The sequence below is a fragment of the Thermobia domestica genome, chromosome 1, assembly GCF_964235325.1.
Source record: "Thermobia domestica chromosome 1, izTheDome1.hap1.1, whole genome shotgun sequence".
NCBI classification, from domain to species: domain Eukaryota; kingdom Metazoa; phylum Arthropoda; class Insecta; order Zygentoma; family Lepismatidae; genus Thermobia; species Thermobia domestica.
Genome location: NC_137454.1, coordinates 95,764,175 through 95,780,296, shown reverse-complemented (window position 1 = coordinate 95,780,296; position 16,122 = coordinate 95,764,175). Strand labels below are relative to the sequence as shown.

At 33.4% G+C, this 16,122-nt stretch overlaps 1 long non-coding RNA gene across 1 annotated transcript; it reads right to left on the bottom strand.

Annotated features, from left to right (window-relative positions):
- Positions 1-12,337: 12,337 nt before the first annotated feature.
- LOC145687433 (uncharacterized) lies at positions 12,338-15,546 on the bottom strand. The gene is made up of 2 exons (XR_014131681.1): positions 15,458-15,546; positions 12,338-12,666 (listed from the first exon to the last, which is right to left on the bottom strand). It is a non-coding gene; the product is annotated as an uncharacterized LOC145687433 (long non-coding RNA).
- Positions 15,547-16,122: the final 576 nt, after the last annotated feature.

Sequence of the window (16,122 nt, the reverse complement as noted above, 5' to 3'; positions counted from 1 at the left end):
TATTAAGAAAAGAAATTCACTCTTCAATGCTCTCGTGGTCTGTTATTCAAATATACAACTTCTGAAGTTATCATAATAGTACTATAAAGCATCCCAATGTCAGACCTTATTCCAAAGCAGCAGGCCGGTAGCAAGCCCAAAAATTTAGGGGGGGGGCGGCTGAAGTTAGAGGGGACCGATCCAACAATATTATAGTTCATCGCCATATTATAGTTCATTTGCAAGCCTACCGTGAAAATTTTAGAGGGGGCCAGCAAAAATTTAGGGGGGGCGGCCCCCTAGACGCCCCATGGATACGGGCCTGCAAAGCAGCCAAAATATTTTCTAAAATGTTTTATTAAAATAGTTTCCAAATTCAAAAACACTTTCAACATAGACATTTTAAATAATATAAAACTTAATAAAACACTATACTTTCAAAACAATAAATAATAGTTATCAAAATAAATATTCGGTATTGTATTTGCATTTGTCTTTGTCAGTAGTGAAGACGAGCAAATAAGACAATACCTACAGTTTGAACTAGAATCTGAATCACTGTATTGCCTTCGATGCTCTGCCATCTGGAATCAAACCCGAGATCTTGTTCACCGACGCTCTAGCTGCTAGACTAAGAAAGAGGCCTAAATTAAATATTACGGTTTGCTGAACAACTTATATGACCATCACAAGTAATAAATATGTATATTTTTAACAAAACATAACATACTTTTCCAGCATAATACTTTTTAAAGGTAGGTACTAAAAAGTACTTCCACTCACTTCTTTGTAACTACTTTGGACTGCTGACACACCGCCTACCATATCGCGATACACTTAGATTAGGTTCTGTATTATTGATTTGTGTACATATATTATATATATGAAACTTAAAGTGAATGTGAGCTCCGTTGTGGCTAAGTGGTTAGCGTACGCGCCTTTAAAGTGCGAGACCCGGCTTCGACTCCCGGCAATATATCAAGTGGTCCGGATTCCACATTAATCAGTAGGTCCACGTCTCATATAGCCTCGCTGCTGAAAGGGATGTTAAACACAAAATCAACTCAACTTGAAGTGAATGTTTGAAAGTGGACGCTACTTTCAAATATTCACTTCAAGTTTGAGGTGGTTACCATTTTGTAATGAATTAATTCTCGTTCCGTATGTGTTACAGGAATTATGTTCGTAAGTGTTCAGTATATGTTACTGCTTGGAGTGTGTGCACTGTTAAGAGACACAATCTAATAGTTAACAGCGTACTTTTTCATATGTAGTACATACATGTACACGTAAAGAATCTGTTCCAGCACAACTATCAATTATTATTATTATTTTAGCTTTTTTTTTTGCCAGCTAGCAAATGCTAGCTACTACCCGAAGAGGGTTACGCCCTCTGTAGGGGAAGAGATGTAGAAGTACTATTGCATTCTATTGGAAAACAATAGATAGGCTATGAGTAGTTAGGCAAAGCATTTTTATTGTGAATCAATTTAGGTCATTATGTTTTTTATAACCATAATCATTATTTAGGTGTAAGGTATAGATGTAAAGGAGCATATCTGACGATTTACACATTCTTTTTTTAAAAAAAATTAGCTCTATAAAAGTTGATTTATATATATTTTATTGGAAACTGCTCATGAGAATGTATTGTTCATCATGCTGTTTTCTTAAAATCGATGTGATCTGTCGGCTGATTTAGTGTTATCTTTTAACAATATTATAGTAAAGCAAAAGCTAAAGTTTAGGAGTAGATTATCGACTGTACCTCATTAGCTATGCTGTATACAGTCGTCTTGCTAGTGTCCTAATGAAAAGGTTGATTAGTGTTTGCTTCAGTATCAATTTAATTTATTTTTTTTTAGTTCACAAAAGCATTCATTTTCCTCGATTTTCTCGAAAACTACGCATGAGGAATTACACTTAGCCACATCATTTTATTCAGCTCAGTGAAATCTGGCGTTTGATATAACTCATTTTTTCGTTGTTTTTTTTTTAGATATATATCAAACGCTAATAATATTGTAGCACTTAATTTTTTGGTGCTTGTTCAGATTTCAAAAGTTACCATTTCTGAGATGATATTCAGTAGGAAAATCTTCCAGATCCGGCCAAGACTTTAACAATTTAGATGAATCAATAAAGATATTTAAAATACTGAAAAAGATAATTATTCAATACCCGACCTTATGAAGTGGTAACAATTTGCAATTAATGAATCGATGAATTTACATATTATTAAAATTCACAATATTATTATATAATGATATTTGAGAGTTTTATTACTTTTAGAATAAATGTATAGTAATCAACAATAATACAAGATTAACTCAATAAGTATATGGAATCAATTTTAATTGCATATTACCACAAGACTACAATGTATTTTTTTATTTATATAATTTTTCAACATAGTGGCCCTGTTTTCAATGCACCTGGTCTACCGTTGCACAGGTTTTTCGATATCCTCCGCATTAATTATGGAACAAGATACACAAATTCATTCTCCTTTTATATGGAACAAGGAGGAATTGCCTCAAGAGTGGAAAGAATCAATCCTTGTTCCAATTCAGCGATAAAAACCGATTCTAATAACTATCGGGACATTTCTTGTCTAGTATATTCCATTAGCATTCCATTAGCAAGATTGACCCCATACCACATGAAATTGTTGGACATTATAAGTGCGGATTTAGGCGAAATCCAATTATCGACCAGATTTATAACACTCGACAAATACTCGGAAAGAAATGGGAATACAATAAACTGTACATCAATTATTTATTGATTTTAGAAAGGCCTACGTCTCAGTTAGGAGGGAAGCATTGTATAACATTCTTACATAATTTATAATACCGAAAAAGCTACTTAGATTAATTAAGATATGTTTAAATCAATTTCAAAGTAATGTCCGAGTAGGAAAACTTTTGCCCACGAGCTTTCAAGTCAAGAATGGCCTAAAACAAGGAGATGCGTTATAGCCATTATTATGCAACTTTATCCTAGAATACGCTATAAGGAAAATCAAAGATAACAACCAGGGCCTCGAGTTGAATGGCGTTCGCCAGGTTATGACGTATGCTGATGATGTATATATAATAAGGGATGATAGAACAATAGAAAGAAATGCAAGAGGTCTTACTGAACACTTGAAGGGACTTGGGTTTAGAAGTAAATGCAGAGAAAACTAAATATATAGAAGTTCGTCAGTATTATGATACTGCAAATTATGGATGCATTAAAATGTCAAGTAATACCTTCGACAAAGTGGATATTTTCAAATATCTAGGATCAGTATTAACATATCAAAATCATATCCAAGAAGAAATTCATGTTATTATTCAGTTCAAAATATTTTGTCGTCGCCAATTCTATCGAGGAATTTGAAGCTTAAAATACGTATAACAATAATCAAAGCTGTTGTCTTATGTGGTTGCGAAACATGGTCTCTTACTCTGAGGAAAGAAAGTAGACAGAGTATTTGAAAATAAAATCCTGGGACGAATATTTGGACCCAAGAAGAACGCGAATGGGGAATTTCAAAAACTTCATAAAGAGGAACTGCATAATTTTTACCGTTCACCAAACACTATTAGGATCATCAAATCTAGGAGGCTTAGGTGGACAGATCATTTAGTCATAACGGAAGAAAGTAGGAACGCTTTCAAAGTGTTAACTGGAAATCCAATCGGAAGACGACCATTAGGAAGACCTAGACGCAGATGGGAAAATAATATAAAGATGGATCTCGCAGAAATAGGAATACAAAGTAGAAACTGGATCCAGCTGGCTAAGTACAGAAGTCAATGGATAGCATTAGTGAACGTGGCATTGAACCTCCGGGTTCAATAGACTATAGAATTAATTAGTTAATCAATTAGATTAAAGACGTATTCTGTCGGGGTAGGGTGTTTCAATATTTATGCCAAAAGTAGAGTATCTTCTATTTTTATAATTACATTTTCATTGTAATAAATATTCTAAGGGTGAAGGTTATTCAAATATTTCCTATAAAACTATTCTCCCCATGCAAAGAACGGACATTTCAATTAGTAATTAAATAAAGCAATCTATTTGAAATACAAGTTTATTATAATTTCTCTCCATTATTGACGCATGTTATTTATTTAATCTTAGAAGTTTAATGTACAGCTTTTTAATATAATTAATCTTAATGTATTGCCTTTATAAAATTCAATGCTGATTAAAAGTGAGAAAAAATAGCAATTGACAATAACAAACATAGAACCTATTATAAAATTCTGCTTATACATCCGGAAGGAATGATGATATAAATTCATATTTACATAAAGAGTTTTAGTTAAGTTGTGCTTCAAGAATATAAAATTGCATTTTAAGATTCAGAGAAAGAACTGCAAATTGACAATTTTACGCATTTAACTGAAGTTAACATTGTCGATGACGCTTATAGTACTATTCTGCAGTATAAATACTTTCCTTCTACTATCTAGAGAGTTATCAGGTTTTTCCCTTCTATCATTTAGTGGTTTATATTCTTCAGGGATTTTAGTATACTATTTTAAACAAAAATGAAACATGTTATTAGATTCTTTCCCGTGTATCTTATGTTCGATACTGCAAGCTACTTATTCAATCAGTTCATCCCTTTCGATGGTTAGTTAAGCCTCTTTTTTTTTTAAAGACATATACAGCAGGGTAATTTACAAGAAATTTTAAAAATGATTGTTTTGTTCTTCTTGGAGCTCACTGGAGAGGTCGCAGCACTTGCTGAAAATTGGTAAGTAAAATCAACCATCTAAAAGCCATATCCGTTAGAAAATATGCCATGTCTTGAGAACTTGATTCTCTCTGTGCTTTCTGATAGGCAAAATAGCGAAAATATACTTTATTTTCAGCTTTTTTTTTTTTTTCGTAAAGTTGAATCTCCTCTAAAATTCTCCTTGACTTAGGTTTGAACACATACTTTTGTTCAAACAGTTTGCTGATAAATGAATTTATGTATTTACAGTTTCCCATCATCTACCTGCAAAATATACAGTCTTAAGCTCGAATTTTAGTGGGTGAAAATGCTATTTGGATTCCAAGGTTAATTATAGATTTAGAAATATATCTAATATAGTCCCAGAGTAGTAGTGGAATGTTAAACTACAAACAAGTAAATGAATCTGCCAGCAAAATGTCTGATCAAAAATTATGTACTCCGATCTGAGATATATAAGAACTTTAGAAAAGATTAGGCTTGAAAGAAGAAATACGCTAATACTGAAACACTACTGAATTTAGGAACTTTTAATGCTAGATGAGTGGGGCTCCAAGATTTTCAGGCTAAAAAACCAGGACATCCTACGAAAATTTACAATATAGTCATACTTGCTTTTTGTTGAAATATCGGAATTTATTAAATAATAGGTCAATATTCTCCAGAAGTAAGTGACAGTGGATTATTTCTATTAGTTGAGTATCGATGAATAATAAAAGTGTATTTTTTAATTATATCGCACGGGTGACATTAACTCATACTTTGGAGAGAATCCAGAACGTTTGCAGTTTTGAACTATTTTTGAGGGGCAGAAGACTCAAATTCGGGACTTCTGATCGCTATATATAATTCTTCTTTCAATGTTGGTAACTTATTCTTGTAGAGTGTGACATTCAGATGTTAGTTCCAAGAAGACAGTCTGGCGTGGCGTACGATAAATTGATAAATTATTTAATACACTGTGATTTATATTTTTTTCAATGGCTAATTATCTTTTAAATAAGGTTCAGAGAAGGACTGCTTCATTTGTGCTAATTTAATATTGCAAATACTTTAAGATATAGAGTAAATTGATTAGTTAAAATAATTAATGTGTAAATATATTTTGAATTAATCAGTACACTTACAACGAGTTATTTTTACATTTAATGTAACGTAATCTATATTTAACTATATGTAATAATCATTATATTAATAATAAGTTACCATGGCTAAGTGAGATATTAGAAGCTTACACTTCTTTTATTTCAAAAGATGACTGCTGAAAACCATTACATCACAAATATATGTCAAATATATTTCTTCGTGACATCAACTCTATATCTTCATGACAACCATCCTTATGAATAATAATCTCTTTTTCTTGACAACCTAATCAACAAACTTTTTCTTTTTCAATATACATATTTCTGCTCAATTATTGCGCCTCTGATCATATTCATAAAACAGTTACAGATTGATAATATTATTACATCATTATGACCATATATCGTTATACACTCATAGTTTTACATTAGATATCAAGACTTCCTTCTATAGCAATTTGATCTAGTTCCGGATCGCTACCACTTGGACTTTGATGCTGTAAGTTTCTATTTTTTATGTTTAAAATCTTAACTGCTCTAACGGAGTCCAGTAAAACAAAGCAAACCAATCTCTTATTTGAAACTTTTTTCTGCTGGTTGCAGGGAGTTTTGTTACTCCGACATTTGTTAATAATGTTCAGCAAAACCAGCAAAAAATTTTATTATCTTATTTTCGTAATTTAGTTTAAAAGAACACTTAGAATTCAGCTCTTCAGGAACCGGAAAAGGACCCTTTTGACTGTCAATTAACTAATGATAACATACTGAATCATTTTCCTGTTTGGTATCTTTGGAATGTTACATTTTTGTACGTTATACACAAAGCTTAAAAATGCATTCGTTTCTCAGTCATAGTAGTTCATTTCCCAATAGTTGATAACGTTGCAGTCAAGATTTCATTGCAAGTAAGATCTCAACTAAAATCTCAATTAAATCTTACCATACCTTACTAATTCACTATACGAAGTTTTCTGAACATCGGTTCCGTCATAATTTAATTTACAAAGATGCTGAAAAACACGAAATGAACGTTGAAGGAGGAATTCAAAGAGAAAATACATCAAAAATAATTACTTTAAAATAATTTATTAAGAAGAGGCAAAGATTGTTGCTAGCAGAAAAACTTCAGAAAGTAACAGTTCACCAACATGATGAAGGAAATGTCGGAATCCAATATTCACAAGATATGGTTATCATAAATGAAACATCGAACTGGAGACGTCAATCATACACATCCTTTAACGTCCGTAATAACCTTAGTAGCCAAGACCAGGATAAGCGTATCCTCCATAACCATAGTAGAATTGTTCACCTCCCTGGCGACCTTCCTTACGAGCTGGATTTTGTTGCGCTGAAACAGCTACGATGGCGAAAAGAGCCAAGGGAAGGATGGCCTAGAAAATCGCAAATAAATAAGACTTTTAGGGAAAATGCTCATATATTTTGCATTTTAAAGTTATTCACAGTTGACTATAGGTACAGAGAACAAACATATTATGAGACAAATGGGCTCAGTGGTAGAGCGTTCATCCCTGGCGCGAATGTTCCCTGGCAACTCTAAATATACGAGTTTATGTGGACAACACAGTATCTATGAGGTGTATTGGAATTCTCCCATTTCCTCTCGGCTCATCTTTTAACCAATCTTTCACAGTCGATTTACACAACCTTACCTTACAATAACAACAATGGCATAAGTAATTAATGGAGATGTAATTTTAAAAATGAAAATGTGAGAGTGGAGTTCAGCTTCACATTGTTATCTTCATTTTTAACGTAGGATCCAAACCCGTGGTTTAAGGTTCGTTACTTTCTAGTGAACTCCAAAAGTTTTTCATAATTCTTTGTGTTAAAAAGTTAGCAAAGGTACTAACATCAATGACTTCTTTTTCATGCGTAGTTTTGGAGAAAAGTAAGAAAAAATATTTTGTAAATACAAATTGATGCTGAACGAAAACCACGCCACCTATTAATATGAGACTGATTATCAAGTATACTTTCATGAAGGTCTTTATTAAGATACTAGCAAGGCGACAATACGTTGTATGGTTGTAGGCCTAAACCAAAATTTGATTAACTCTTAAACTTTAATATGTCTATTTAACTAAAATATTGTCCAATGATAAGAGACATATCAATTGAAAGATCACATCGAATTTTTAAAAATTACATGTTTAAGGGTAAATTCTGATGCGTAGTTTTTGAGAAAAAATGGAATGAATGGAATGAAATCTTTAAGTTTAACGTCCCACGGTTATGCCGGTTAGGCTAAAGGAGACGGTGATAATGAGAAATGAGTGAAATGGTGGAATGAAGAAAGTGGGAGGAAACGGGAGAACCCCGAAAAAACCCACGAGCACGGTGTTTGTCCACCACAAAGTCCACACGGCGTGAGCTGGGATCGAACTAGGGACCCAAGCACCGGAGGTGAACGCTCTACCAACGAGCGACCGCGCCCCCCGAGTTTTTGAGAAAATCTATAAAAACGAACGTTTATGGAGCTAAAGGAATGCCATTAGTTGCTAATAACAACTGATAGTTCTGCTGAAATAGATTGCTTAGAGCTATATTTATGTACTGTAGACTATATGTATAGAAAACGCTGTTGTTAAATACCAGATCGTGTCTTCTCCCGCAGCGATGCAGACACTCCTACCAGGCAGCATTTCATTCGATTTTCACCCATGTTTGTGTATCTTTTCCAAAACTAGAAATCAAGTATAAAATTTTATAAAATAATCACATTTGAAGACTTAGGGGCAAAAACCAGTTAAGTCCAAAAAGTGAAAGTGTAAAGAGATAGCTTCACAAGGGTTTCTCTTCATCCGATTTTCTTCAAACTTGGCACCTATATACTAGACCAAAAATAAATCGAACGTATCATTTTGTTTCTTCCGGAAAATAAGTTAAGGGGGGCAAAGGGCCCCTTTTCAAAAATGGTCCCCTTGTTTAAAAGGGCCAGTTTAAAGAAACGAAACTCTGGCGATGCAAAGACGACTTCGAAGTAGGAAATACGGATTTTGTCGTTTTTCGGAGAAAATGGTTGCAGGGTCAATGCCCCCTTCGAAATGAAGACCCCGCACAATTCTTACGTAAATTAGATTTCGGTGGAACTGCTAAAAACCGTGATAGGTTGTAGATATGGTATTCATGAGAAAAGGTCTCGATGGGTAGAACCACAAATCAAGATGGTTATTTAGATAGACAGTGTACTAGTTCCTCTAATATATCTTTAACCATCTTTGATATCTCTCATAGTTTTCGAGCTAGGCAGCCTCAAAATTACAATTTTCTTGATTTCGGCATCTCGTAACTTTGAAACAACGCGTTTTTCGCCCTATATTCATATGGACTTTTTATATTGTTTAGGTGTGAGGATTTCATCAGTGGATTTTGGCTACATAATAAATGAACACCCTGTATAACTTAGATATGTAACAGATTAAAATTTGTCTCCTATGATCTTTTCGTTTCTGCACTTGCCGTGATATTATTTATCTGCACCGTGTTACGATTTTCAGTTGTGCATATTTGTTACGTTTTATGCATGGGTTGCTTTACAATCTGTTTTATTTACTGTTAATGTTAGATGTTGTGATTTTTTGGGCATAGAAACGTCATTGAAGTTGGTACACAAAAATGACCGACTTCCAAATGTATTTCTAGACCACTATATGTATTTTCTTGAAATGACGAACGACAAAACTCTTTGTGGCTGAACTTCCAAGGCAATGAAAATTTAACATTGGCAATAAAAAAATGGTTTAGTTTTGCTGTTAATTGAGTAGAATATAATGTTTGATCTTCTACAAGTAACTTTCGAAAATTTGACTAACAGTAAGTACTTATTTACTTACAATTTTAGCTGATTAATTCTTGATTGATCCGCTACTCAATTAAAGATCATAATGTACGCATGATCTGAAAAACTTCTGTGGTAGACATTTGGTAATTGACAAATTGTATGAGTAAATAACATCTACTTTGAGTCCACAAAAGTTATTACAAAAAGTGAATAAATAAAATAATAAAAGAAAGAAAAAGTTGATAAAGAAGCGTATTATTCTTCACCAAGACTATGGTCCAGCTAATTGCCATGGCCAAAACTCTCAAATTACACTCGATCTACTACCTTTCTCAAATATATTCTCCCGACTTGGTACCCTCCGATTTTTTCATTCTTCTGAGGCCTGAAGACCTGACACAATAGAAGAAGATTTGCGTCTAATGAAAAAAACATACATGACACAAACCCTACTTTACAGCATTTTGCCAATCTTATTTTTTGCAAGGCATAAAAATGGTGTGAAAACGTTAGACAGAGTGTATCGAGATAAAAGGAAACTGTCAAAAATTAAATTGATTATCAGTATGAAACAGTTTTTTTTTTTTTCTTTAATTTCAAAGTCACAAACCTATTAAATGACCCTTGTATCCCGATGATATTGATAGAAGAAACTTCAGTAACGGAAGTTTTGTATTCGCTGTAGATACATCCGTTGACAAAAGATTGTCCACTCTCCTAGAAAATATAGCAGTAATGAGAACTTTGCCGACATTTCACGGGCAGATGGTAAAAAAATTTATGAAAACCAAAATGATCTTTGAACCAGACGTTCATTCTGAAATTTTGCAGAAAGGTTTTTATATAGATAAATGAACTTTTATCTGCTCGTATAAATATATGTGTAAGTAATCAAAGGAGCTGTTTAAATTCTGACCACTCAAGTGACTGGGTCTCTCCCGACCAAACTTGATTGGAAAGTATATAACTAATATTAAAGTTCTACCTACGATTTGTTTTTACTAATAGATAGGTTTACAGTATTGTAGTTGAAGTGTATAAACTTCTTGGTCCCTATGTAGTCATTTTTAGCGTTTAACGCTTGAAGCTAACTTCAGCATTTTGAAACATGTTAGTGAAGGTAACAGCAATTTGTCTCAAAATGGGCCAGCCACGACTTTTCCGCAGGGTTGTCCAAATATTTGAGGAGAAATCAAGGTAATAGAGACATATTTTCTCTTGTATTGATTTCTTCAATTGTATTTGGACAACCCTGTGGAGAAGTTGTGACTTACTTTTTTCGATATAAATCGTTATTATCTTCACTAACGTGTTTCAAAATGCGGAAGTTAGCATCATGCATTAGTCAGGCTCTTAATATAACGCCAGAAACGACTCTGCATGTTATATCTACACATTTGGCGGAGTAATAAGAGCCTCACCTTAACTCTTATTTTAAATCGCAAGATAATATACTGTTTAGAGCAACTGTTACCGAAAATTGCTACCGAATTGTAGTAAAGAACTGCATTTGAAGGGTTGGATGCAAGAACCACGTAGGTCCATTTATTAGCGAATTTGAGATTTTCACATGTTCCAGCAGGAAAAAGTCACTCTACATCGTGTACAAGAATCATGTGGATCCGATGATTATATTCATTGTTATAATGCAAATGACGTACCTATGTACAGTGTTCATCGTGAAGTTAGAGCAAGAAGCAGGCAGCTCAGAAGAAATTTCTAAAAGTTGCCATACCTGGTTCTTGCATTCAACCCTTCATTTCCATTCATATGTAAGACTAGAAGTAATGTCACTGCTATCGTAACAACAATGATACTACTGATAGACAAACATAATGAAGTTGTGTCCTAATTTACAATATTTGAGGCGTTAGATTTTCAAGTGCAAGTTAGATTCAAGTTCTGCATCATTTTAAGTATAAATACGTACTTTTATTCAAATTGTTTCTTTCATTATCATGATTCATGTATTTTTCAACTTCAGCTTACAGAGAATAATCATGGGGCGTGCAATGCAATAAAGTTATTGGACAAATTCATCCAACCCTGACATAAACTCAAATCTTTTCCATTTTTTATTTCTAGACAAGAAGTAACTATAATCTCTCGAAGCTGCTATTTGCTCTGGAAGCAGAGTTGTTCGCCATCCATGTCATAAACCCTAACATTTCATTACCTTTTCGTATCAAATCATAATATATTATAGTCCATCGTTTAAACTATTTCTGTAAACAAATCTGATGCTATAATCACTATTTATTTACAGTAAATAATGTTATTATAAATAGTTATGTAGTGACGGCAATATCAGATTTGTTTGCACATAAAAGAAGTACATTTAACATAAAAGCAATAATGTAGCTATTAAGTTATTTTATTTAGAACGAATGCATAGTGTTTCAGTAATCTTCCAATGTATACTTTTTAAAGTAATGATGCATAACGTATGGTTACCATAAGTAAAGACCTAACAAACAGACGGGAATTCTAACGTCCGTACTAGACTTAGTAACCAAGGGCTGGGTAAGCACCATAGACATCATAGACTTCATAACAGCGAAGAAATACGTTGCTTGCAAACAAAATGTTGTCAGTAATTAGAGTTTCAAAATATAGTTCCTTTTACCTGAAAGTAAAGTTCATAATAAGCTATTCTTTCAGAGACAAAAAATTGGCGTTACCATTTCGAAATTGACTCAAGAGAGAGAGAAAACAAACACGATAAAACTGATTTTAAAATAATTTATTTAGAAGAGAAGTGTGTCGCTTGCAAAGATTTTCAGAAAACAACAATTCACCAACGTGGTGAATAAAAATCACAATCCGGATTCATAAGTTATGGTCGTCATAAATGAAGCATTGAACCGGAGACATCAATCACATGTCCTCTAACGTCCGTAGTAGCCGTAGTAGCCAAGGGATGGGTAAGCATCATAAGCACCATAAGCACCATAAGCGCCATAGTAGAACTGTTCAGCTCCCTGGAGACCTTCCTTAGGGGCTGGTTTCTGAGCAGAAACAGCTACGATGGCGAAAAGAGCCAAGAGCAGGATTGCCTGTAAAATAATAAAATGTCGTAGTTAGAGAGGCTAAAAAAAAAATTAAGATACATATTTTCTGCAAATCAGTTTTATTAGGTAACAAATAAATAACAATTCACTCAAAACTAGTGCAAGGTATTGGGGAAGTCACGCAACCCGGAGCCTAATGCTTTTGGACCTCCACTATGTAAGGAATGAAACTGTCACAAAATCGTTGATCCTGTGCTTTTAGATATTTTTGACATATACTAAAATGAACCATGGTGAGGGGGTTCTATATTCGTTTCGAATAAAAATAAACATGGCATGGTGTGGTTTCTGTTTATACAAAACATTAAAAAGCCACGAATAGGAGAGAGAGGTGAGGAATTTGTACCTCAAAAATATCTACACATAGCGATACAGGACTAACAATGGGTGGCAGTTTTCTTCGTTACCACTTGTGGTTCAAGCTATTATGCAGCGAAGTCCGGGTTGTGCGATTTTCCGAATATCCTGTACTTTCATTATATATATATATATATATATATATATATATATATATATATATATATATATATATATATATATACCTTACTTTACCTTTTGTACTTTTGTCACTAAATTACAGAATTGAAGCTCCTGAGCACTCAATATTAGTTTGAGGGTTTTTGGGAGCTGGATCCCTCACAAGTCTAAAGAGATAAATTACATACTTCACACTTATGTATGAAACTAAAGCTTGATAATTGAAAAGGGTGTTTCGCTTCTAGTGCTCGTGATATGACCAAGCTACGATACTTGTTAATAGGTTGATTCTGGTAGTTTCAATCAGCGGAAATAAATAAATAAATAAAACACACATGTACACAGATTGAAAGAGAGAGAGAGGTGAAGTCTAACTTTCGTCTGATCGGATTCAAGAAATTTTAGGAAAAAAACATTTAAAATATTTAGTTGGGTAAAATTGGAAGCGACATTCTTATATACTCTATCCATACTTGGATATTACATCTACGTACAGATTAACCTTAGATACAAGAACGTACACAGGAGGTCAGTCCTGGAGGTCCGGACCCCACCCGAGTTCCCGACTTTTTTTTATATAAATTTAGACTAGCTTTAAGAGTCATTTTACAAATTTTAATATAGTTTATAATGTTGAATTTGGATCCCCCCGAAATAAATTCCTACATACGTTCTTGATAAAAATTATTTAGCCTTTCAGATTCCTCAAAATCTTATTTGAATGATACAACTCAATACAGTTGTAGAACTTTGAAAATCTATTCTAAATGTGAGTTCTACAAAGTAGAAAATAATTTTTATGGCGCATTGCATAGTAGTTAGTTATGTAATGAACAAGATAACTCTTTTCTGCATTTTCTATGCCACTTTGATGTACTTTAAGAAAAGTAAATAAGCTTTCAGTTTTAATGAGAAAATTATCATCATTATTGAAGCTGGATATGCTTCTGCGTAGCTGCACTTACTAATGGCTTTTTGTTGGAGTGCAGCTACTTAAAAAAATGAAAATTTAGTCTGGGGCCCGGTACCTCAGTGGTAAATAAACCTTTATCCTTAGTTCTAAAGATCCCTGGTTCTATCTCAAATTATGTGAGTTTTGGGGGTGGACAACATTATGTTCATGGATTTTCTTGAGTTTTTTTTTGTTTCTCCCACATTGTCATTTCACCAACTCTTTCATATTAATTCACTTGCATCATCCTCCTTCTTTAGCCTGCAAGACATAATCATGGGACGTAAAACTGAAAGATTTCATTTCATATTTCAAAAGTCTGGAAATTTTATGAGTGAATAAGAATAGAATAATCAAACGTAGTAATAATATTCTTTTCTCTTCTCTTGACTTTTTTATTCAAGGATAACTCTAATTTAGAAAAAAACAGCTAAACGCTTAAAGAGTATTCCCAGAAACGAACTTAAAAAATATTTTTTTCGAAATTTATATGAAATTGTATATTAAATTTATTCGATTAAATTCAGTAGATAATACACTTACGTATTTGGAACCTGCGTATTTGGGGCTCTATTGTATTAGCTATATTGAGCTGTTATTTTTTTATCATCGTATATATACTGAAAATGCAGATATAACTAGTGGCCACCGGTTACGATTTAGTACCAAAATGTTTACCATCCTCTTAGATATTAGTCAACACCAATATTATCTCTCTTTGACTTACGGTTCCCGAGATATGGCTCCTTAAATCTCCTGAGATCGAATCTGTTTTGGCCAGTATCTCGGGAACGGTAAAAGTGACAAAAAATCATAACTTCTTTCAGACAGTTTTAATGCTTTATCGAATGGAGAGCTCAAAATTGAAAAGTTTGCAAATAACAGACACACATACATGCACACAGATATAGAGAATTCATTAACGAACTTTTTAAGTTCGTTGGAAATAGGGGTCAAAACAAATATGAGTTTTACTAGAGTATGTAAAGGTCTTAGAGGAATCATAAACTAAAACATATTTTATATTTCCATAACAACAAGATCTCCTAAATAGATGAAAGTTTTGAAAGGCAAGATGGATCATCTCGTCACCATCCGAGACCTAAAAATTGAGTACCTTCAGCTGTGTTCTGATATGCGTAATAGATAAGTTTCATATAAAATTATATAGCCTATTGACGTTGGGAAAAATAAAATTTAGGTAGCTTCTATCGTTACATGGAAGCGATGTCCAGTTTGGCTCTCATTTTTTTTTTAATAATTACTTAAAATCACTGTTGTGATTTTGTAGTCTATAAACATTCAAGAGCTATAAAGGGGAAATGTGCAGATAGAAAGGATACTTACGAAGAACTTCATGATGATCGTTTGCTTGTGCTGGCAACTGTTGACTGTTCAGCTATTACTCCTTTTATACTTGTAAAATGACAATACTCTTTGCAACCTTGCCCTCCAAACGTGGTTAGAGGTTACCCATAGTTTGGCACCTTTTTTTCACTTTCGCGATGCAGGCAAGTTTCTTCCGGGCGTGGTCAGTATACTGTATCACAAATATAGTATAAGTAACAGCAAGTCCTTTCACTGCAATTCATCTTCTACAAGGAAATGTGTCAGGTGCATAGAATTAAACAACTTATTCTCGCGAAGATACCAGTCCACTTGCCAACTCGTGTATTTCTTTTAAATAGATCACTAAAAGTTACAAGCAATACGAGCTGACTATTAAATAAATTCTATAGTGTTTCAAGATTCTGTATTGGGGTTTAACAAGAATAAAATGTCCAAAGACATACAGTACTTAGACTTACAAACGAGAGACATACTTACGGAATAGAATAAAAGCTACCAATATTATCAAACTGGCAACGAATGAAACGACATATCTTGTCACACTGTAAAAAATAGTTTTGCGCGATTTTCTCGAAACCTATGAAAGACATTTTTTTCCCAAGTATGTTATGTTGTTCAGCTTGATCTGATCTATTGATTCATGCATGTCTCATTTGTACACA